The 24,926-nt window shown below is 39.7% G+C and overlaps 1 protein-coding gene and 1 non-coding gene across 3 annotated transcripts in view; one reads left to right on the top strand and one right to left on the bottom strand.

Annotated features, from left to right (window-relative positions):
- LOC131693801 (uncharacterized) overlaps positions 1–24,926 on the top strand; it is a 317,280-nt gene that overhangs the window by 124,114 nt on the left and 168,240 nt on the right. The gene's annotated exons all lie outside the window — the stretch shown is intronic.
- Trnaf-gaa (transfer RNA phenylalanine (anticodon GAA)) lies at positions 22,546–22,618 on the bottom strand. The gene has a single exon. It is a non-coding gene; the product is annotated as a tRNA-Phe (tRNA).

The raw sequence follows: 24,926 nt of genomic DNA, 5'->3' as shown, positions 1-24,926 counted from the left end.
TCGTACATATATGCCAAATTTGTTACTCATACTTTTTGCATGTATCAGGCAACTAGCAGTTGGGAAATTGGATTCCGAGATGATTATGACTTTCATTGGTTTAGTTTTCGAAAAAAAATACACTAAAGAATAAATTCAGTTTGGACAAAGAAATTTTTTTTAACTTTTTTTCCTTAATAGTGCCCAACTTAAAATTTTGACGGTAGATAGGGAACATAATTACCTATCTTGAAACAAAATTTCGTCCAAATCAAAAATGGGTTTTTTTTGTAACTCGACTTTAAATTTTTAAAATCGATTTTTTTCCAGTGTAAGAGTCGATGAAGAATTTTCCACAACAATTTTTTTGGAAGATTTCTTATTTTTGGACTATAGCCCTTTGTTGGTTAAAAAAGTTTGACCCTTTTCAAAAGACAGTCTAGATCATTTTTGGAAAAACGAAGTATATAAAGTGGCATTTTGTGACAGAGTTCTCACATACAGAAAGTTTCATAAAAATCTAAGAGGGTGCTGCCAACGCTGAGTACGATTTAGCACGAAATTCGTCTAATGCAGAATAAATAGAAGCACCAATTGTCTTCCCTGAATTGTTTCTACCATTTATATGTTTCAAGATAAATCAATCTCAAACTTAATTTTTTTCTCAATGTGTGCTAAATGACGCTTGTCATAAGATAGCACGACAGTGACGACAAATAATTGCGTATTTGAATGTTCGTTTTCTCTTACATAAATAGATGAATCCGTGCAATCCATTGTGGTGACGAGCTCCAATCTCTTTCAGATAGATTAATTATTACTTCCGGGGTGAAAACTTCATGCTGGGGGGAGGTGGTTGTATTGTGTTATTGTTTTCCATTATCCTACCTATTTAATCTCCCTTTCCTCCCCTTCTCTCCACAATCAGGAAAATAATGAAACTCAGGCGAGGCACAAATCTACGAATAGCACGGGAACGTGAAAATTAAGCCATTTTATTCCGATTCCTATTTGTTTCGAGCGAAAGACCAAGATGAATGGAAAATGTTTTAGAATTACAGTTTTACAATTTTTTATTGACTGTTCATAACACAGTTGAAAGTAATAGTCTGCATTATGCTTACTTATTTTTTATAACCAAACTCGCATAAACAATGGATTATATAATATTACCATTGATTTTCATTATGAGTTATGACCATTCATCACTTGAAAATGTGGAAATGTTTCCATTTGTTGCACAATGAACTTCTACCGAGCCACCCCGTTGAAGCTTTTAATAGTAAAGTATTCTGCCAACAAATATTCCAACCAGCACCAACAGTAGCACTTTCCCATCATAACTAGGTACTAGTGTTAAATTTAGAATCTGTCTGAAGCGGGGCGCTTGTTGTTTTATGCATCTGCCCGCAAGCGCTACCAACTGCAGCCTTCGGACTATCGAGGGAGGGAGGGTGGCAAAGCTTTTTCAGCAATCCAGCGACGCGGCAGAGCGTTCAATGCATGCGAAAATTTATTTGCATACAGGCAATAAAATTTATAGCGAAAACGGAAAGAATTGAGCATTACTAACTATTTACCCTTCGGCCGCTGTATCGTCATCGTTCGTGGTAGGCTGGTTGCGAGCTTCCCTCCATAACCAACAAACGTTGCGTTGGCTAACTAGCCAACTGCGTGGGCCGCGAGAAAGGACGGTCTATGGAATTATGCGTTGGTGAATGGTTGCAGGCGAATGCGTATATTATGTGAAACCTATTTACTTTTATTAACACTGTATTCGGAAATGTTTTTCAATGAATTTTAAAGCACTACTTTTCTCTGTGTTTTGTCTAATTGAATATGCGTGTGTGTATGAATAGAAGATTTTTCCGTAGTGATTCATTCTCGAGATTTTTAAAACAACAACGCACTTTCGATGACAGACGATTGGAACGATAATTTTGATTTACGATTAGAAAACTAATCTTCCTTATCACCCCGACGATGTCCTAAACAATTTCAGTCCATTCTCCATTGTCATCAAAATGCGTTTCAAGTTAACCGAACACCGAAAGTCATTCAGACCTCCTGCGTTCAAATTACAATTTAACCGGTCCCATTCACTGACAAAATGTAACTCCAATTATCAGGATTCAATCAAAATTCGTTCAGCATTCGTTGCGGATATCCACGAAAACCAGACATGGGTACAATGCCGAAAATAGGCCATTTTCATCGCATCGAATGAAACCTGCAGCACCGGTCACGGTTTAAGCCCTCTATACACCATCGTCTGTTGTGCCGTGAATAGGAAGCCAGCTATTCTCTGTGTGAATAGAGTCCCATGTGGCCGCACACCTTGACACCTTCCGAACCTGCTCCCAACTCCAGTAGTGTTCGTCCAGGAGCGGGGATTTTCGATTGGATCACTGACGCTTTCCCTCTGTGTTGCGTTGTGCCGCTTTTCCGCTGTAAGGTAAAACATTGCAACGGATCGATCAGGACGTGAAAAATGAAACATCAACACCGCGGCTAAGCCCGGTGCTGGTGAGACGGGTTGTGTTACTGGTCGATTCCCGAGACGGCTGCCTGATGTTCTGCTTTTTGAACCGCACCACCGAGAATAGGTCAAAATTGGTTTGTTACGCCCAGTCGCCTGACCGTCGAGGGTGGAAACTATCGCGGGCAAGGCGCGACCATAGCGAGAATTGTCGATGGAAACGTTTTTGAATCCGTAGTGCAGTAGTTTTTCGGGATGGTCCTGAGTTAATTTGGACTGAATTGACTGAAAAGCTGTCGGATTCCTGCGTGAAATGGGACCATCTCTATGCTACCTGGTGCACGATAAGCGACCGTACAATCGGACACGTTTTTATCGCATTGTAGAGGATGCGGAACAAATCGAAAGCTAGCGCCTTCACCGGTCTGTAAACGGAGCGTTTTAGATATAGAGTTCACTGAAATCGATGTTTCCCAGCAGTGCAAATGTGGTGTTGGTTGTAGTAAAAGTAGCAAGCACACACGCAGGCAACTTTCGAAATTCGGATTATGCTAGGCGGTGAGGGATTTGATTAATAGACGTTTAGATTTGCATATACGGATGTTTTTAAAAACCCTTTTGAATGGTGAGATTACAATTTTAACATCTGCGCCAGGTTTAAACGCTGCTTCTCGAAAAAAAATCGCATAGGGGTTACCAACAAGGGGGAAACTTTTAGCAATGTTTTATATGACTTATTTTAACATTTCTCAGAAATATTATTTAGTAAGTCAACATGACCATATTATTTATTTATTTGTCTTCGGTACATACCGTACAGATTACACTTAATAATATTATTAATGTATTAAAATGTTTTACTTGCTATCTTATACCTAGATTTAGATGTATGGAGATCGTAAAATAGAGATGTTGTGCTGAATTTGCTACAACATCGGTCTACCGTATTATTCTGACCATAAGCTGTGCGATGCCAAGAATTCACGGAAGCGGACGAGAAAAAACGAACAAATTAATCCTTGAAAGAATGTCGGGACAGTCAGCATTGTTCGACAACACTTCAAAAATGATTCGTTTTCGTGCGCTCGGTAGAGACACAAGTGTTTTGTTGCCAGTCCGTGCAGTGTATAGCGACATAGAATAGTGCTAATCCGCGTTCAAGGTTCCCTTGCGCACTATCCGCCTCGTCGGTTGTTGCAGTATTGTTTTCCTTCTTTTGTGTTTCTGTTTCTGAGTACCGTTAGCCGGCCAGTGACCAGTGAAGCAGTGTTCTTCTAGTAAGCCGTCTGGATACCGTGACATACACAAGTTAAGTATTATTTTACGTTTCCCCTGCTTAGTTCTCCTACTAAGGTGCACTGGACAATGGACCCGTGCAAAAATGACTTCCCCTGACGGCGGTTCATCTCAAGGTGAGATGGACGTCGAAACAAAATCGGTTCCCCGGCTCAAACTATGTCCAAGTTCAGCCACCGGGCCTTTTGTGATCTTCTTCCGGATCAAAGACAAAACGTATTTGAATCTGTTGCAGATTTCTCCAGTTCTGACGGATCCGTATTCGGCCGTGACATAAATTTCGAAAATTCGCCATGATAAGCTTCGGGCGGTTGTTAACAGTTTAAATCAGGTAACTGATATTACTGGCTACGGGCCTTTTACGAAGGAGTACAGAGTTTATATTCCAGCTAACAGGGTTGAAGACGGTGGGGTCGTTTCCGATTCTAATCTGACTTTCGAGGACCTGCTGAAATATGGGACTGGCTGTTTCAAAGACCCTATGCTTAAGCCAGTAAAGATACTGGAGTGCAAACGTTTGCATTCAGCATCAGTCGCAGCTGACTGGAAGAAAACATACGTCAACTCAGACTTTCATCGGCTGACCATCGCCGGTTCTGCTTTACCCAACTACCTCCTCTTTGACAAGGTTCGTCTACCTGTTCACTTGTTTGAGCCGCGGGACATGAACTGTAATAATTGCAAACAATTGGGACACACAGCCTCCCATTGTAGCAATAAGGTCCGTTGAGGGAAATACGGTAGGAATCATGCGGATGATTCCTGTGGAAGGGATGTCGAAAAGTGTCTATACTGTGGGGGAAACCCACATGATCTCACATCATGACTCGCGTACAAACAGCACGAGGAGAATCTCAAGCGTTCTCTTTAGGGACGCCTAAGCGATCTTTTGTAGAAATGCTTAAGATAGCTACGCCACCGGTCTCTAAGAAACTCTATACCAACTTGTCTACTGACGAAGGTGACTATGATGAACCCCAGGAGGGAACATCGTCTACTGTGCCTAGAAGAAATAGAAAAAGGAGGACCATTTCCTGTCCCAAACTTCATCGTAAAGGCCAGAAGCTGTTTCTTTATGCACCCCCTAAAATAATCACTCAAGGAAGTACTGTTGCAAAACCGAAGCAAGTCGCTCCAGGTCTCAAAAACCTGAACTCATAAATGGAGTTCCCAGCACTTCCAGGAACATCAAAAACCCCAAGTATTCCCATATCTCAGCCAGAGAAAGAAACCAGCGCTGGCTTAATAAATCTCTCTGACATTGTGGACCGTATTTTTACAGCACTATTTCTGACCCCTTAAAAGCATCTTGATAAACTTTCTCCCCGCAGTAAATACATTTTTGATGCAGTTTACTGCGAAATGGCCCCTCCCTTCAGCGATTGTATCCTTCGATGGCTAATTCATCGAACGAGGTCACGGATTTAATCACTGTTGTACAGTGGAATTGCAGAAGCATTATCCCGAAAATCGATTCCTTTAAAAACTTACTAAATAATTTGAAATGTGATGCATTTGCCCTATGCGAGACATGGCTCACTTCAGAAATAACCCTACACTTCCACGATTTTAATATTATTCGCTTGGATCGAGAACACTCTTACGGAGGAGCACTTTTGGGGATCAAAAAGTGCTATTCTTTCAATCGAATCGACCTCCCCTTGACACCAGGCATTGATGTTGTCGCTTGCCAAACCAGAATTTGCCAATCGTAATTTCAATTACTAACGGTTCAGGGCCACTAAATACGATTCATATGACCTCACATGAAATATTGAATGGAAGAGCTACGCGTCAGCGATATCCGGAAAAGTATAATCGACACCTCCGGAGAAGAGTACGGTATCCTGACTGGATTGATTCTCGTTATCGCGATTCAAGCTCACACTGAACGCGTACCAGACGCGAACTCTCGCGGGCGTCCTCCCAACCCATGGTGGAACAAAGAGTGCACAGACGTGTACGCGGAGAAGGCTATTGCGTATAAAACCTTCCGCGACGACTGCCTACCAGCCAGCTACATGATGGCAGAAACGCACATGAAAAGTTTGATGAAAGCCAAAAACGTAGCTACTGGCGCCGGCTCGACGACGGGCTAACGAGAGAAACATCGTTAAGGACTATTTGGGGAACAGCTCGGCGCTTACGAAACCAAAAAGGTACTAACGAGAGCGTGGAATATTCAAACCGTCGGATATTCGATTTTGCCAAGAAGATTTATTCGGATTCCGTCCCGGAACAGAAGATCTACCGCGCCGCGTCCCCTCACGATAACGCGAACAAAACACCGTTTTCGATGGTGTAGTTCTCACTCGCTCTATTATCATGTAACAATAAAGCCCCTCTGCCAAGAGACGCTTGTTGAATTGATTCAATAAGTTTCTTGAGGGTAACATTGTTCCTCATGACTAGAGGCAAGTGAAGGTCATCGCCATCGAAAAACCAGGAAAACCAGCCTCCGACCACAATTCGTATCGACCGATTGCAATGCTATCCTGTATCCGAAAGTTGTTCGAAAAAATGACCTTGTTTCGCCTCGACAAATGTTTTGAAGCAAATGGTTTACTGTCAGACACAATTTTGTTTCCGCAAAGGCATAGGGACGAACGATTGTCTTGCGTTACTCTCAACAGAAATTCAAATGTCTTATGCTGGTAAAGAGCAAATGGCAGCTGTTTTCCCAGATATAAAGGGGGCTTTTGATTCAGTTTCTATCAAAATTCTCCTTGGAAACTGCACAAGCATGGTCTTTCACCGACTCTAAACAACTTTCTGCTAAACTTGCTGTCTGAAAAACATATGCATTTTTCCCATGGTGATTTATCGACATCATGAATTAGCTACATGGGTCTAAGCCCCCTTCTCTATAACTTTTACGTGAATGAGATTGACGAATGTCTTGTCAATTCCTGCACGCTTAGGCAGCTAGCAGATGACGGTGTGGTCTCTGTTACAGGTCCCAAAGCCGTCGATCTGCAAGATACCTTGGACAATTTGTCTGCTTGGGCCCTCCAGCTGAATATCGAGTTCTCCACGTAGAAAACTGATCTCGTCGTGTTTTCTAGAAAGCGTGAACCACCGCAACTACAGCTTCAATTGATGGATCAAACTATTGCTCAGGTTTCAACTTTCAAATATCTCGGGGTCTGGTTCGACTCGAAAGGAACCTGGGGATGTCACATTAGGTATCTGAAATAGAAATGCCAACAAAGGATCAACTTTCTCCGTACAATAACCGGAACATAGTGGGGTGCCCACCGTGGAGACCTGATCAGGCTGTACCAAACACATCCATGAAGGACGAGACTCGTGGAATCCCGGATCACATACGTCCGCAAGTGATCCCAAGCATCTTTCATAGTAAATTTCGAGAAACCGACTACAACAAGATGTTTTACACCGAAGGGTCAAGCCTCAACGGCTCCAACGGTATATTCAATTAAAACCTCACCGTCTCATTCAAACTCAAATATCCTGCTTCATTTTAGGTCGCAGAACTTGCTGTTATTCAGTAAACCCTCGGGATCATTGATACTTTGCTCACCGATCATTACATTATTGTCTCGGATATCCTCAGCTCAATCGAGCCTCTCCGTTCAATGAAACGAGAAGGCACATTCCATATTTTCTGGGGAAAATCTGGGAGCGCCTGCGTGCTTTGTCTGTAAGATCGTACAAGATCACCTTGATTTGGGTTTTCACGCATTGCTCCATTTCAGGTAATGAAGAAGTAGACTCTTTAGCTAAGGCGGGCGCTTTAGAAGGCTCATCTCCGATGTATTGGGTTCGCGGATAGCGGTATCTGCGCTTGCGGCAACGGTTATCACGAGATCGAACATATTGTCTGGGCATGCGCCGAGTACTGTTCTACCAGATCTCAACTATTTGACTCCCTTCTGGCCCGAGGGAGATCACCCAATGTCCCGGTTTGAGATGCACTGGCAAGCCGTGATCTCCACTATATGTCCCTCGTATACACCTTCCTAAAACCATCAATATTCAGATTTAACTGCCCCTATTATTTTTCTTATCATTCTCAGAAGTACCTTCTTCCGCCTACCATACCGCAACGATGGTTTGATGCGACTCCAAGACGACACAAAACTTCTCTGTCGAATGACCTAAAAAATTACGAGACCTACAGCACAACATCACACGCGCAACGCGGTGTGTTGCCGATTCGCATCTGAGCCGTACTAAGAAATAGTCTAGAGGAACCCCTGCCGGATCGAGGAAGACTGCCCGGCGTCCCAATACATGATGCATCCGTCGGAATCTATAATCCTGACCGTTGATTCCCGACCCGGAAACTGAAAGTTTATATCTTCCACCCCCTGTCAGTCTTGTCCAATCTCTCTCCCCTGTCTCTGAGATGCACAGATGTAGGACCCCTCTTGAATATCTTCCCAAAACTTATGTGCCCCCTGTCTTCTAGATTCAGTTGATCAATATATACTCTTGTTAAGAAATGCCCAATAGTACCACTACTTAAAAATAGCCCCAATTAATCCCCCTAATCTTAATGAAATTGAGCCGTTCCCTCTAGTTATTTCTATTGTTAATATGCTTGTAAAATGTTCAGCTTAGTTTATAATTAATTCCTCCAATAATCTCTCTTCTAAAAATCCTAAAGTGCATTACTATACAAAAAACTCACAAAATGACCCCCCCCCCCCAATATGAAGAATGAGGTAGAATGGTAGAATGCGGAAAATGGGGGCTGATCAGGTGCAGCAAGATCTAGAAGGTATCGGACGTAGAAATAGCGTAGAAATCCACAGAATCAATAATGTTCCGTTTAAAATAGCCCAACGTTGCAAAAGCCTTAACCTTGGTGGCGGTGACGGTGTTGGCAACATTAAGTTTCATTTATCAACGTTGATCTGCATGTCATTCAGCGAGCAGCACTCCTCAATATTGACTATCTCCTCTTGGAGCACAGCTGAATCAAGTCCCGAAGCAATTGAACGAAAGATTTTCGCGTAGAGTAGTTTCCCAGACTTAATGCGAGTGCATATAGATCGTTGATGAATAAGATAAAGATAAGTGGACTTAGGTGACTTCCATGAGGGACACCGGTTGATTATGATGACTATTCTGGATGCATCTATGTATGCCAAACATTTACCATAAACGGAAAATTAAAACTCTCACAAACAGTTTGAGTACGAATTCATATAAATTTGGCTGAAAACGTGTCTTAAAACTGAGTCAATATGACCTACTAATGCCATATTCATGAAAAGGATTTAACACCGTAAGAAGGTTAAATGAGTACAGGTTTATACCAACAATGCCAAAATTATTTTTCTTTCCCAGCATGTTTTAGTCCATGTGTTGCTCGTTCAATACCCAAGCAACGAATGATAAAAAACAAACACGCGACACTTATATGAATGACCTTCCGAAACCACCCCACTCGTTAGTGTGTGCAAAGTTTAACCTGGCTCAAAAAAGTGCCTGATATACTTCATGCAAAGCTAGAAGGTGGGTGCACGTGATCCTGGCATTACCTACGAAAAATGTGAACTCTGCTACTGACGAATTTCTCGCCAACTCGAACAAATGTTGGCAGCACCCTCTCAGATTTAATGAAACTTTCTGTACATGAGAACTTTGTCACAAAAAGTTACTTTGCATACTTTGTTTTTCCAAAAATGATCTAGACTGTTTTTTTAAAAAGGACCAAACTATTTTACCAATTTTTTTTCAAATGGCTATAGTCTAAAAGTGACAAATCCTACAAAAAATGTTGTTAGAGCGATTTTTACATAATTAGTCAAATTTTTGAATAAAAAAAATGTTCCTTTACTCCAACACTGAAAAAATCGATTTTAAAAATTTAAAGTCGATTTACAAAAAACCATTTTTGATTTGGATAACATTTTGTTGCAAGATAGGTAATTATGTTCCCTACCTCCCGTCAAAAATTCAAGTTGGACACTTTCAAGAAAAAAAGTTATTTAAAAAAAACTTTTCCTTGTCCAAACTAATTTTTTCAGTGTATTTTTATCGAAAACTAAACCAATTAAAGTCATAATCATCTCAGAATCTATTTTCCCAGCTGCTAAATGCCTGAAACATGCAAAAAGTATCAGTAACGAGTTTGGTATATATTCATAACAAACTTGAATGAAGACTCGAAGATTGGAAGATCGGAAGACTGGAAGATTGGAGAATTGGAAGACTAAAAGACTGGAAGACGGGAAAATTGTATGACTGAAAGACTAGAAAACAAGCAGACTGGAAGACTTGAAGACTGCAGTTCATTTGTTCCTCTCAAAACTGATAAATTTTGGGAAACAATTGACAAACTTTTCCAAAATTTATTCTTCCTCAGCACTAAACAAGAAAATAAAAAAGTAATAATGGAATATTTGTTTAATCACAAAAACTCTTTTCAGTGGGATTCTTGATTAAGGGGTTAAATACCTTTTAGTGATAAAAATGACAAGAAAGTTTGAATTTACGTAAAGGAATAAGGCAATGATTTCAAACTTATAATATTTTGGTTGTACATTTTTCAGTAAAATAAACAATTTATAAAAATAAATTGATAATTGGTGGAGTTGTGGCTTTTTCCCCGTAACCCTTTTTTATTTAAGAGGTTTGTGGTGGTCACGATTGGAGACCATTAGATCATATAAAATCCCAAAAATCAAAAAATTCCATTAGTATATGAGTATTCCTCGTACCTTAACGATTAGTTGAATAAATAATATTTTTTTCTGCATTCGAGAACGTTTTTAGTAAAAAATCGCTGTTTTAAGCTCTAAAAATTGTATTAAAAAATTCTTATCCATGAAACAAAAATTTTAAGAATAAAAAGGAATCGTTAAAGAACGAGAAATTAATTACGATCAATTAAAAAAAATTAAGAAAATTGGTTGAGTAGTTTTTCGGCAATCGTGATCACGGAAAAATCATTTTTAGTAAAACGGCATTACGAGATAATCGAATTTAAAATTTCAAATTACCACTGCTCTTGGTAGACGAAGCGCTCTTGGAAGCGCTGTAACTTTCGATCTATTTCTCGGATCTTTATAAAACTTTGGGAAAACATTCTCAAGGAGTGGTACTTTCAGATAAAGTAATAAAAAAAATCGATTTCATGAAAAATGAAAAAGTAGTTAACCCCTTAATAAAAATATGCTTAGTTGCTGAATTAGACAATATCCTCTCACAAACTGAGTTTTATTGGATTCTGAGATGACTATATTTATTTTTTATTTTTTTTTTTAATAGCCCGCCTCTTACCCCCACACCAAAAAGCTCACAAACGGAGCCCCCTGGTAGTGGACACATCAGTTCTCAGCGTACAAAAAAAAAGGTCAGCACAACAAAACAAAGTTACGAATCGCGGAAACGCTGAGAACAAAAAAAAACAATACGAGACCGACAAAACACAAAATTTGACAAGAAGCTACGGCGAGTACCCAGCGGAAAAGAATCCTTTTAAGGGTCCCATCGTAGCTTTGCAGGAAGCTCATAATAATTTAAATTTATTTATTACTTATTGCTATAAAAAATGCATTTATCAATTGTTTTTATTTAAAAAATGTTAACCAATTATAGCTAAAGGAATAAGCTCGATTGGTGGTGAACGAAGTTTATATTAAAAATTCTCCTATTTTATTTTTTAAAATTAGTTTCAATTTTGCTTGGAAACGAGTGCGACATGTTATTTGCTTTAAATCCGTAGGAAGCTGGTTGAATAGCTTAGGTCCGATGAAAGAAATGCGTCTTTGACCAAGGTTCGTGGATACTCTGGAGTATAATAAATGATTGGCTTGTCTGGTGCTGTGAGCTCGAATTCCTGTCGTAAATTCTAGATTATTATGAGCAATAGTATTATGCAAAGCATTGTGGATGTACATTATTGTTTGGTAGTTAGTCAACCCAAGCAAAGGTAAAATGTTATGGGCATTATTATTGTATAACAAAATAGTAGGGTACATAAATGGTTTTTTATAAATAATTTTAAGACATCTGTTTTGAAGCGTTTGTAGCTTTTTCAGATTCGAAATACTGGCACGGCCCCACACAGATACAAGGTAGTTCAGCAATGAGTGGATGTGCGCATAATAAAATTTTAGAAGTACATGCTGGGGAACAAAAGAGCATACTTTACGCATAGCCCCACATAACGATGCAACTTTTCTCTCTATAGATGTTATATGCTCAATCAAGGAGAGTGTGGGGTCGAAGTGAAGTCCTAAATATTTGAAGCAGTTAGTTTCCTGAATTACAGACTGTCCCATTCTTGGGTCTGGATGCACGCCTATAGCTCTTCTAGATGAACGAAACAGCATATATTTAGTTTTTGATAGGTTCAAGGAAAGAAGGTTTTCGTTGAAATACGTCGTTAGTGTTTTTAAATCCGATTCCATGTCGCGTACAATATCCAGGCAGTTGTTGTTCGGGTAGAACAACGCGGTGTCATCCGCGAATAGACGAGGAGTCCCTTTTAACCCGAGTCTACCTAGGTCATTGATATACAATAAAAATAACAGTGGCCCAATATTACTGCCTTGGGGCACTCCTATTTCTATTGGTCTATAAGAGCTACACGAGTCTCCAATAGATACGAATTGGTTCCTATGCGACAGATAGCTACGAATAATATGATTTGCTAATCCCCTGATACCATAGCATTCTAACTTCTTAAGCAGGATTGAGTGATCCAGAGTATCGAATCCTTTTTTTAGGTCCAGAAAAAGGGCACCAACAATTCTTTTGCTATCAATTTGATTAATGATGGAGTCAATTAGTTCGGTCATTGCAATTAAAGTGCTGCAGCCCTGTCTGAACCCATACTGGTAGTTGTAAATTATGTTGTGTTTGTTCAAAAACTCGAGTAGTCGAGTGATGAGCAATTTCTCAAGAATTTTATTGAAAACGCACAATGTTGAAATTGGTCTATAGTTGGAAGGTTGGTTTGGATCACCAGCTTTGAAAATTGGAATTACTCGGGCTATTTTTAAACAATCTGGGTACCTGCCGGTTTGAATTATTAAATTAAAAGCTTTGGTTAGGATATTTGCAAAAGTGGTACAGTTATTCTTAAGAACACTAGCGGGGATCTTATCAGGACCACAACTGTTATTTTTTTCGAGGCCTTTAATCAAAAGGATCACTTCGTTTATGGTTGCAGGACGCAAGAAGATTGTTTCTTGGACGTGTTGTATATTTGTAATAGGATTTGAGTTGGGACTCGTGGGAATATTGTCAGACAATTTTTTGCCAATACTAGAGAAATATTCGTTGAAAACATTACATACTTCTTTAGTCTCAGTGACTCTAATATCATTGGAAATTAGGCTGATGGGAACATCCGACTTTGAACGACCAAAAATGGTATTAATATTTTTCCAAAGTTTTGAATGAGTTGTGTTGGATAGAAGGTTTTCAAAGTAGGCCTTTTTGCACCGCTTTTTCATTACATTAACTTTTTTAGTTATGTGTTGCAGAAGAGCTTTGAGGTTTTCATCATTGGGGTTATTTTTTACTCGTTTCAGATAATTACTTTTGATTTTAATCAGTGTCCACAAATCGAAATTGATCCAGGGGCAAAAACGCCTTTACATTTAAAAGTTTTGGAGACCGTTCTAGTGTTTTCCGCAAGTAAAGAATTGTAGGTTGTGATGATATTTGTAAGACATACATCTACATCATCAATCAACTCGATGTTTTCTATGAAATTTTGGAAGTCGTTATTGAGTTTTTCATGATTGATTATTGATTTCGTCAAATTAACGGGTTCTCTTTTTACTGCAAGTTTATATGAAGATATAATTTGAACGTGATCACTAACTATGGTGTAAACCGTGTCGTTTCGTAATCGAGCAGCATCCTCCAGTCTACAAACAACGTGATCAAGAATATTTGAACTAGCTGGGCGAGTCGGAAATGTGTTCGTACATATGAAACCATACGATTCCAGGAGAGTTTTATAACGTGAGACGACATTGTTATTCGATAGGTTAACCGGTATATTGAGATCTCCTACAATGAAACAGGGGCGCGAATTTGAAGCGGAAGCGAGAACACTTTCAAGCTTGGCAAGGAATTGACCAATATCGTAAGATGGAGGGCGATAAAAACAATGCACATCGAAATAATGTTGCATTATGCAGAGTTCGATGTGAGCATGATGAAAGCCGTTAACAACAGTGTTCAGCACTACTCTATGAGAAATATTTTTCCTGACGTAGATAGCTACTCCACCGTTCGATTGTTCTCTACAGGAAAAAATCCCATTATAGCCCCTAATTTTAAAGATATCTTCATTGCCCGACTTGATCCACGTTTCCCCGATAACAAGCACATCAATTAATTTATTGCAACGATCCAATGTTTGCAAGATTTGATCAAATTTACAAAGCTCATTCATACCCCTTATATTCCATTGCAAAATATTCAGCGATTTACTATTATTCATTGAAACACTCGCATTATAACTGTCTATATCATCGTGAAAGAAATTTTCTATATAAGCCATTGAAATGAAATGTAAATTATATGTAAAAGAGCAAAATGTTATAAAAGCAAGAAGCACTATTCCCTCGGGATATTGTTTGTTCGTTTTCTTTTGGGTGATGGAGACATATTCGCAGGTAGCGAGTCTGCAGCGTCAGAAGAACCATTTGAATATAGGCTAGTTATGCGGTTTAGATCATTCCGGTTTCTAATTATTTCAGGTTTTGCTTTTTCATTTTTCTTAACAAGAACAACTCCTCGACCGGACCAGACATATTTAATGTTGAGAAACTCCTGACGCTCGCGCATTTCGTTCAATAGTTCTAAGCAAAGTGGGGTTAACTCATCGCGAATCGCAACATTTGTAGGTTTGCCATTGATGACCAGGGAATCGTCGATCGAAGTAGAGATCAGTCTACCAAACTCCTTTTTTTTGGTGAACAAAATCTCCTTCACGGTCCTATCTGTGAAAACCACTTTTATGGGAACCAAACTATTTGTTGCTTTTTTACCTGGTGACAACCTTTCGGCAGACACCACTGAGGAACGGTCTAGGTTAGCACCAATGCAATGAGCAATTTTGATAACTAATTCAACGGTATTTTCATTACAGAGGAAGGGGACTCCCAGAAAAATGGCATTGTTTGAGACGTTATCCCGAACAGTTTTGTCTAAGTTCATCTCAAGTTTGTTTACATTTTCATAAAGGCAAGATTGTTTTTTTCTTAAGGAACTTATCTCTTGTTTTAGGGCCTCGTTTTCAGATTTTAGATCTCGAAAGTCTGAGACAATTGAATCAAATTTCGTAGATAGGAAATCTTGCGAATTTTCAATAGCAGAGGTAATCGATCTAAATTCTGCCCTCAGGTTCTGCATTTCACAAGCCACAGCACTCGCGACTGTTATTTTCAGCTCTGACCCGAGAGCGGCTACAATATCACTTTTGTTAGTTTTCATTTCAATAATCTTTTTATAAATGTCCGAACAGTTGGGTGTGCAAAAGTACATATTTTCTTTTACGCGACGAACGGCATTGCCAATGATATTGCGGCATTTGTAATGAGCGCTTTTAAAGCAGTACAAGCAGGTTACCAGTTTGTTCGAGTCAGTCTCCCTTTTTTTACATTCAACGCAAATAACATCATCAGTATCCATCGCAATTAAGACAAAAAAGACAAAAAAGAATACAATAATAAAGCACAAGGCACACTAGGTTAAACAAATAAACTAAAATTGTACATCAAAACACAAAAAAACTTCACTATATTTGCTGCAAAGAAAAGTAATAACAGGCACGATGCAATTTCGGTTTCCGTGCAGAAGTGCCCAGTTTGAGCAAGCGATGTCCGATACCCACCTGCACCGATCAGAAGTGCATCTGAAAAAAAAAAAATGACAATATCGTTGCCACTCACAGAGCGATACAAACAATCAGCTGCGATGATGGCTGAACACCGGGGGCAAATGATCACAGTCACTACGTTGAGACAGTCTGGCACAACGACAGAGAACTACTCACACACCCACTAACTGTTTGATTACAGCAGTACGCAGCGAAAGCAGTCCTAGCCGCACCGAAACCGTCCCTTATACACAAATTACCTGCTTATATCCACAGAGCTGACCCAGAACCAACCCAAAAACACACCGGCTAGTTGGCTAGTTGTATGTAGCGAGCAAGCCCTAGCCAGATGGTAGAGCACAAGTATGAGATGTGTACGGGCTGAATACAAGAGACACCCCGGCAGATGAGCGCTTACACTATACACCGATTGCGCCACTGTGACCGCTCATATGAGAGGCAAATATAGGCAAATTGACACAGCTGATCGCTACAGATACACTATCACACTATCGCACTACTCAAAAATGGTTGAATTGCGGTACGCCGAATGCGAACCGATATTCATGCACTTAATACACTATTTGCCGACCAAAATAACACCAGCCTCCTATTCCTATCACTGCAGAAAATAATGAAACACTAATTGACATATATTTCACCAACAAAACACTTAAAAAACACACGTAAATTAACGAAAGTGTAGGAACCCTAAATGACTTGCGTTAACCACCAAAGAGCAGTGCTGCCAAAAAAAAGACTATGACTTTCATTGTTTTAGTTTTCGATAAAAACACGCTAAAAAAAATTCAGTTTGGACAAGGAAAAGTTTTTTTTAAAATAACTTGTTTTCCTTAAAGGTGCCCAACTTGAATTTTTGACGGTAGGTAGGCAACATAATTATCTATCTTGGAACAAAATTTCATCCAAATCAAAAATGTTTATTTTTTGTAAATCGACTTTAAATTTTAAAATCGATTTTTTTCAATGTAGGATTCAATGAAGTATTTTTTAAATATTTTTATTCGAAAATTTGGCTAATTCTGTGAAAACCACTCCTACAACATTTTTTGTAGGATTTATCATTTTTAGACTATAGCCAAAACAGTTTTCAAAAAACAGTCTAGATCATTTTTGGAAAAACAAAATATTCAAAGTGGCTTATTGTGACAAAGTCTTCATGTACAGAAAGTTTCATTAGAATCTGAGAGAGTGCTGCCAACTCTGAATACGATTTGGCGCGAAATTCGTCTACTGTTGCTCGTTTAAAACCCAAGCAACGAATGATAGAAAACGAACACACGGCACATGTACATATAATTTTCCGCATTCGTTTGGGTCACTTAGGTACCCCATATAGACGGCTCTGCCTAAAATAGGCAGGGAAATTTAGCTTTTTGCACTTCGCTTTCGAAAGATTTTCTGAATTTCAGTTTTTGCTTTATTTATAGAACTCATGCGTACTTCAAAAGTTTATACTAAATTGATGCGACTGCTTACTGCAAGCATGGTGCATTTCCGTTCAGTATAATGAAAATTACTAGCATTCAAAAACTCACCGGGCTCTTTCTTCCGAAATTTTTTAAAGAGGCCCTAATATTGAAAGTATTGTTTCGTTAGTTACGCGGAATCAGTGTCCTTACTTTGTGCTTAAGGATCATTGGTATAGAAAAATTCGTATTTAAACGAATCAAAAATGCACATCGGAAGAGTTTTTTTTCATCATTTTCATTTCACAGCTTCGCGTTTTTTTATTTATTCTAATGGAGATGCATGGTATTTTGTCATCATTGCATTGTTCCAGTTTTGCTACAGTTAGGAACGAATGCAAAGATCTCATCTATTTTGCTTCGACGCCTTAAAACAACAGTAATATGGTGACCATATTCAAAAAAACTTTGTAAGATTTGTCTAGTCTTTACTGTCTTCGTTCCGAGAAGAACAGAAGAGGAAATACAAGCAAAAGCACGTTTTCTGCAATTTAATTAAATTTGCAATCTACCTCTTTCCCGTTATACTTGTTACAACCTTTTTTTTGGTTCCGATCGATTTCATTATCCAGGTCATCTAGTACCAATCAAGATAATTGAAATTGAAGTTTACTTTGAAGTTTAGTTTTAGGTTTCTCTACCGCCTTTTGTGAGTAAAGATTCTAAGAAATTGTCTATCGAACCATAAGAAACAAGTTTGCTATCGGGTTTCACTAAGCTCACGTAACTAACCTACCTATTTCAAGTGCCGCAAAAGCTTCACATTTCCCATCACAATTTCCATAACCAAGATAATCCTCTAACACACATGCGAGTGAGGCGATGGTACAACAGATTATGGTAGATTTGTTTGACCATGACCCGATGTGATGCAGCATGCAACTTCAAACACTACAGTGCATAACTAAATTGTAAATACAAATAGTAAGCTAGCAAACACCCCGTCCATAGAACCAACCTAGCCCCAAGCGAGGTTTCAACCAACAGAACACACAGCCATATCAGCTCTACTGATGGCGATGGCGGAAACAGAAAAGAGCCACGGTCGAGCATTGAAACGACGGTCGACGGTAACGCAACGCAACTACATACCTTCGCATGCTTCATGCCAACCATCCTGGGGCTAGGTACATAAATGTGTAAAAACCAACAGCAGCTCTGCAATGGTAGAATGCGGAAAAATCAGGACATAACCTGCATTACGGATAGCGAAAGGAAGAGTATCGAAGCGTCAAGCAGCTCTCGGCTACTGCTACTACTGTTGGGCTTTTGGTGCACTATCTAATCCTTGCTTGTCTGCCTACAAATGTAACATTAATAAATTTAATGCCCGGTTGGTACGCTTAGCACTTTTGAGTCGGTTCTTCAGTTGATGGACCGACAGAGGCATGGTGGTACAGAAAAGAAGCTTATGTCCGTCCGTTTTTCGTCTTCCCGGTGGTGTGGGGGGATTTTCCTGAATGGGCGAAGGGACTTGAATGGACCGCGATGAGTGCTGACGACTTTTGTAACGAGCTGTTTTAATGTAATTAAAGAATCTGTTGCAGTTTAATATGGCTTGGTACCCTGTGGGGAAGCGGACGCTTCTATTAAGTTATAATAACATATAGAAATGTGGGTTAAGTGTTTCGGATGAAGTTTTTATGAGTTCGCAGGCGTAAATTGTGGTGGCGAGACGATTGTTTAATATGGTACATAATATATGAGATACATGGATTTCTCATTTGACGTTTGTTTGTGGCAGAAAGAAAATGTAGCTGTTCTTCACGACTAGAGAGGTTTTGTCTTTCAGAAGCTTGCGCTTGAAATATCTTGGTGATGCTGGTTACGTACCGTTAAATGACAATTAACGAAGTGGAAATGGATAACGGAGTGTGTAAACTTAAGGAATATATTAAACTGAACCTTTTTATTAGCGAAGATCTTGATTTTTTTTTATCAAGGTATAAGGATTTGAAAACTGGCTATGAAATAGTATTTTTAACCTCTGAGCCTCCGAACACACCAACTTTTTATTTTATCATTACATTGAGCTACTAAATAAATATTGTTGATTTCACAGAGGAACGATGATATTACTTTCTGTTTGTGGTAGGTATACCTCCATTAGATATTCATATTGTAAGTTACGACGAAGAATTGGCTAAAATTAAGAAAAAACATCCCCTTTACACTGCATAGTGTTGTCACTCGAATCAAAAGTTGGCCAAAATATATGAAGCTGTCAAATTGACGAAACTAATTAATTCTAGTAATCAATGGAATTAATTCTGTCATATAAAAATCAGCAAAAATGATGTAGGTAGGACTAGGGTGGTCCCAACAACAAATAAAGACATTTCTTCACTAATATGGGAAATGTCAGCTTTGGATTTATCGATGTAATTCGTTTAAACGGTATATTATTCCCTCCCTCAATAGTGGTACATCGAGAAGACCGAGAGAGCTTATGTGCCTTTTTGCCTTTCTCATATAGAAATTGTTTATTCTCTCATATACACTCACAGTCTTTCTAATTCCAAACATACACACGCTCGCGGCTTTCGCGATAACACAAACCTGCATACTAAAGCCCACAATCTCGCCCACTTCAACACCCAGCAATTAAATGAACGTTTTAGCACCTATAAATTTACAATCAGTCAAGAATCAATAGCGACTGGCTCAACTGACGCATTTCCTATGTTGATCGGAGATTTGTTCCTTGCCATGATCTGCTGTTTCATCATTTCCCTGATGGGAAAGATCGGGGAAATGTTAATGTTAGGGGTAAGGAAAATAACAACACAGAACAGTTAAAACAGATCATTCTGCAAAAAAGGTTGTTGAACGATCTGCAGGTGCTACAATAGCAGAAATAAAACTTCAAACTCTCGGAGGGATTCAGAATTTTTGTAACAGTGAGCGGATATATCAACACCCCCGAGGGGATATTGAGATAACAGAACGACAACACCCCCGAAGAGATATTGTCATTCAAATATGGCTGAAACTATAGCTCTTTACCACACTGGGTTAGGAACAATAGCATATCTTTAAGTTTCAGCTCTCTGTGCATAGGTTCTATATAGGGGAGACCGGGGCTAGTTGGCGGTGATTTTAGTTTTCTATTTTTACCGCTTTGATGTAGATCTTGCAAAATAGAACACGCGGAATGAAAGAGCAGACTGTTGGCAACATCTTTGATTTTTTTTTAAGTGTTTGATGCATTGTCTCCTTTTTTGGAGACAAAAATATATGACGCGGAAAACCCGTTAACTTACCCCGGCCCCGGGGTAAGTTGGCGGTATGTAAGGATACGCCAAAAACTAAGCCATCAAATGAAAAATCAATTATTTCAAGGGTCCTTTTGGAACGTGCTAAATGTCTTTTCGAGAAAACTGTATATTAACCGACATTTGCTATTATATTTCAGTTCAGCATTTTCAGTTCAGCATTTTCACTTTGATGCGTACTCCCTATTCAAAAACGAATTTTCGAAATTCTTCATGCAATTGGCCGGAATAAATATCTCCTACATTGACGAGATACACAAGAAAAAGTTTTTCTTACCTTGGAGTGAATTCCAGAAATAAAAATTTTTGATGACTTTTTTGTACTGTAAATAGTACCGCCAACTTGCCCGCGTGCAGCACCGCCAACTTACCCCAACAGCATATTTTATTAAAAAATATTTAAAAAAAAACTTTTGATTGTGGATAGATGTAACATCTATAAGGATACTGAAAGCTCTTACCCCAACCGCCAACTAGCCCCGGGCTCCCCTATGCAGAACCAAAAATCCGAATGCGCAAATGGGAACCGAAACTCCGGATACGCAGTTACATATCAAATGATATGAAGTCCCGTAATCACAAAGATCACACGAATAATACTCAGCACGCTGAATAGTAGCCATGTGAAAATTGAGTTTGCAGTGTACAGTCTGTGCCCTAACTAGAATACTGCAATTGTGCTTGGAAAAATTGACATTGTCGGACTCACATCCGACTGAAAAGTTTTGTTTGTTTGAACGTAAGTTTGCAAGTTACGCCAATGGTTGGCATGTTCGGATGCAGTAATACTGGAATGACAGGGCACCCATAGAAGGTAGGTAGCACTAGAAATGCTAACTTCTTCGACTTGAGTTCGACATGCGATTATTAATTTCGATCTCGAATTCGTTGAACTAAGTGCTTTCAGGGCAGACTGACTGTCAGAGAAAAAAAAAGATTATTGCACCACAAATTCCCTTCTAAAGTTCCGATTATACGCAACACAGAATCGCAATGATTTCCGCTTAGAATACGGTACAGTATCTACCCGGCGGATAAGACTGGTTTAATCTCATTTCACGACAATAGACACCAGCACTAGCTCGGCCTTCCAACAAAGAACCGTCAGTATAACAAACAACATAATCTTCAAGTTGTCGCTCCACTTAGCCTGACAGCCATACCTCGCGAGGAGGAATTCTCACATTGAAAGTTTTAAAAGGAAAACTACGTGTGAGTGTAAGGCCACTTGGAGCAAGTGTACACTCATCCCATTTAACCATTTGGGGCCACATTCTTGTGTGGCTAGTTGCACGACCTATTGGGTTACTGTTCCAAAGCCCAGTAACTTTAAAATGGAGTGCACAAGAAAGTGCTTCTTGTTTTATGTTCAAGAGTGTCTTTAGGGCAGCAGTAGGTGTTATCGAGAACGCACCAGTCATCGCCATCAATACCATCCTCTGAAGATGGTTTAACTTTGATTGGAGTGTCATAACTTCTCCCTTCTGCCACCAAAACAAGGCACCCGTATTCCAATATCGGTCAAACAATTGCTGTGTAGATCCACTGAGTGTACTTGGATTTCATCCCCCAAGATTTGCCGAAAGTCCGTCTACATTGGCCGAAGGCCATGCAAGCCTTCTTGATTCTGAAATCGATGTAAGCTGTCCAATTAGGGTTTGAGTCAAGATTTACCCCAACGTACTTAACTTGATCTGCGGCAATAATTTTGGAGTTAAAGAACTGAAACGGACGAGCCCCGATTGTAATCCTTCGTTGCGTGAAAAGCACCATTGATGTTTTATTTGGATTAACTGATAGTCCAACATGAAGACACCATTGCTCAAAAACACGTAAGGCTTGTTGCGTCAAATTAAAAAGTGTGTTAATGCAAATACCGGTGATTATTTTAGGAAAATCATCAGCGAAACCATATGTCAGCAACCCAAGCTCTTTAAGTTTCCTCAACAAGCCATCCACGATAAGGTTCCATAGAAGTGATGACAGCACACCACCTTGAGGATATCCGCAGGCACTCAGTTTCCTTATCTCGGTTGCTAAGCATTGCGTGTATCCAGTTCGTCATATATGAAAGTACTCCATGACCTCGTGCAGCTTACAAGATGGATTTGAAAGACACGTTGTCAAAAGCATGTTCAATATCAAGAAAAACTCAACTTGATTGCTTTTGTGAAAAAGCTAAAAAAAATCAATGAGAAAAGATATGTCCTCAAGCAGGAATCGAACCTGCGATCACTCAGTCTTCAGTTGGGAGCGTTAACCACTCCGCCATCGAGGAACAGTGATGATGTCATCGCATATTCCCAACAGTATCGTGATAACCGCCACAGTCTCCAATACCTCCTAATTGACCTATCGACCCCCAAAGTCTCCTATAAGCAGATCGTAACCTCTCCCTCTCATCGATCGGGCCAAATCTCTCTCGTTATCTATTTTTAGGTCCAGTGGACTGGCGCTCAGGCTTGAGATATTTATTATCACTAGGTTTGTCGTTAGCATCGGCCGATAGGCTTTGAGGGCAGACATCAACATGTCCCTCCATAGGCTCTACCCACTGCTAAAGTCAGGCGGCGACTGAGTTAGCTAAGGGGGAAAACAGTGATAAAAAATATCTCAAGCCTGAGCGCCAGTCCACTGGACCTAAAAATAGATAACGAGAGAGATTTGGCCCGATCGATGAGAGGGAGAGGTTACGATCTGCTTATAGGAGACGATAGGTCAATTAGGAGGTATTGAAGGCTGTGGTGGTGATCACGATACTGTTGGGAATATGTGATGACATCATCACAGTTCCTCGATGGCGGAGTGGTTAACGCACCCAACTAAAGACAGGGTGATCGCAGGTTCGATTTCTGCTTGAGGACATATCTTTTCTCAGTGTTTCCAATAAAAGGTGAATTTTCACCGTTTCTTCATTCTCACTGTTTCGGTCATTTTTTCGCTGTCTGTTTTCCAGTGAACACGTTCAAAAAAATCCTTGAAAAAGGAAAAAAACAATGACTCACGTCAAAACAAGGAAAGCTCTGTCAATGTTGTAGCCAACATTGTGTAACACGGTGGTAATAGACTTCCTCCGCTGATATGCATGTTGCATTGCATGCAGTGGGTGCTCGCCGAAGCTAACATGTCGAATATAGTGGGCGATTAAACATTTCACAGATTTGGGAAGAAAGGAGATCAGACCGATCGGTCTTATGAGGGGAAACCCATTTTTACCACAGTATAATTCAGCCCTTTTGAAATCATCAGAAGGTGATGGTTCATTATGCTGTTAATATGCTGATCACTAGACGCATTTCCTGTTTATGTTATCCACAGTCATATTGACTGTGACAGCACAAATATTGCGAGTTGTAAGGTCGGACATAAGAAATGCATCAATAGCACTATTCGCAAATATACATGCACGAGGCATTTCACGTGGATTTGTCACGCCATTTTTTTAAAGCTACGAACTTAAGTAGCTTTTCAACATATAAGTTTCCTTTACGTAAATACGATTTTAGAACCAAAGCTATAGAAGCTTATCCTTCCTTCCGTTCCTAGTCTAATAATACTCGATCACAACACTACACATTGCATCATCAGCACTTGTTGTACAGCAACTAGAAGACACCAAACACGTTGGCTTATAATCGCCTATAGCGAACCCCGTAATGGGTATTATGGATATGACCACCATTTAAATCCCACAATTTGCAAAGAAACAAACGTCCACTGTGTCAGAGATTTCCTTAACACAGTAGGGATAAGACCCACGATACTCCGTGCGCGACTGGCATATTTTAGTCCTGCCAGCCATTCAGTTATCGGCACGGAAGAACACCTTGACTTGAGGACTCCTGTTTTAAGGCGATTCTTACGACATGAGAGCAGGAACCCAGTGGATTAATTCTTGGTTGAGAAACTTCAACCCACCGGATGCCACATGGCCTCTAGGCTGGTTTTGTCCGGAGAAATATAATTGACTGTGATCAACCTCCTAGTGGGCCCAGCCCCCGGATCTCGTCCACCATAACACCCCGGCAGTTAAATGAACGTGTTAGCACCTATAAATTTACAAACAAAGTCTCAAGCATTAAACCACCTCTCGCGTGATCATGAATCGTTCATGTCCGGAAATCTACCCCCGATCCTAGCAGCCTGGACTCATGCTTTCAGTTGAACAATAAAAATTGAGGCTCATATTTACTAGACAACACGTTCTATGGTGACATGACCGGGTGATCTCAAGTGATATGGGGAAACTTATTCTCTTCTGGTATCTGAACCATACTCTAAAAATTAGATATCAGATTCGCGGTCTACGCGCAATCATTCGAGAATCTACGCGAATATGCGAATGACCGCATGGTTATAAAATCTAATTTATACACAAGAAGTCACATACACGCTAGCATACGTAACAAAAACGATAGCATACAAACGCTCGAACCCTTCGCGATCATCCACGCACGCGATCTCACAAACAGGATGACACCGCAGCGACAAGGTGAACGTTTTAGTACTTAACTATTCACAAACGCGGTCTCAGAAGTGAACCCACGTTAGCATACAAACGCCCGTGTTCGCGCTATTATGAATCG

Source organism: Topomyia yanbarensis, chromosome 3 (assembly GCF_030247195.1).
Source record: "Topomyia yanbarensis strain Yona2022 chromosome 3, ASM3024719v1, whole genome shotgun sequence".
NCBI classification, from domain to species: Eukaryota; Metazoa; Arthropoda; class Insecta; order Diptera; family Culicidae; genus Topomyia; species Topomyia yanbarensis.
This window is presented reverse-complemented; position numbering and strand designations above follow the sequence as displayed.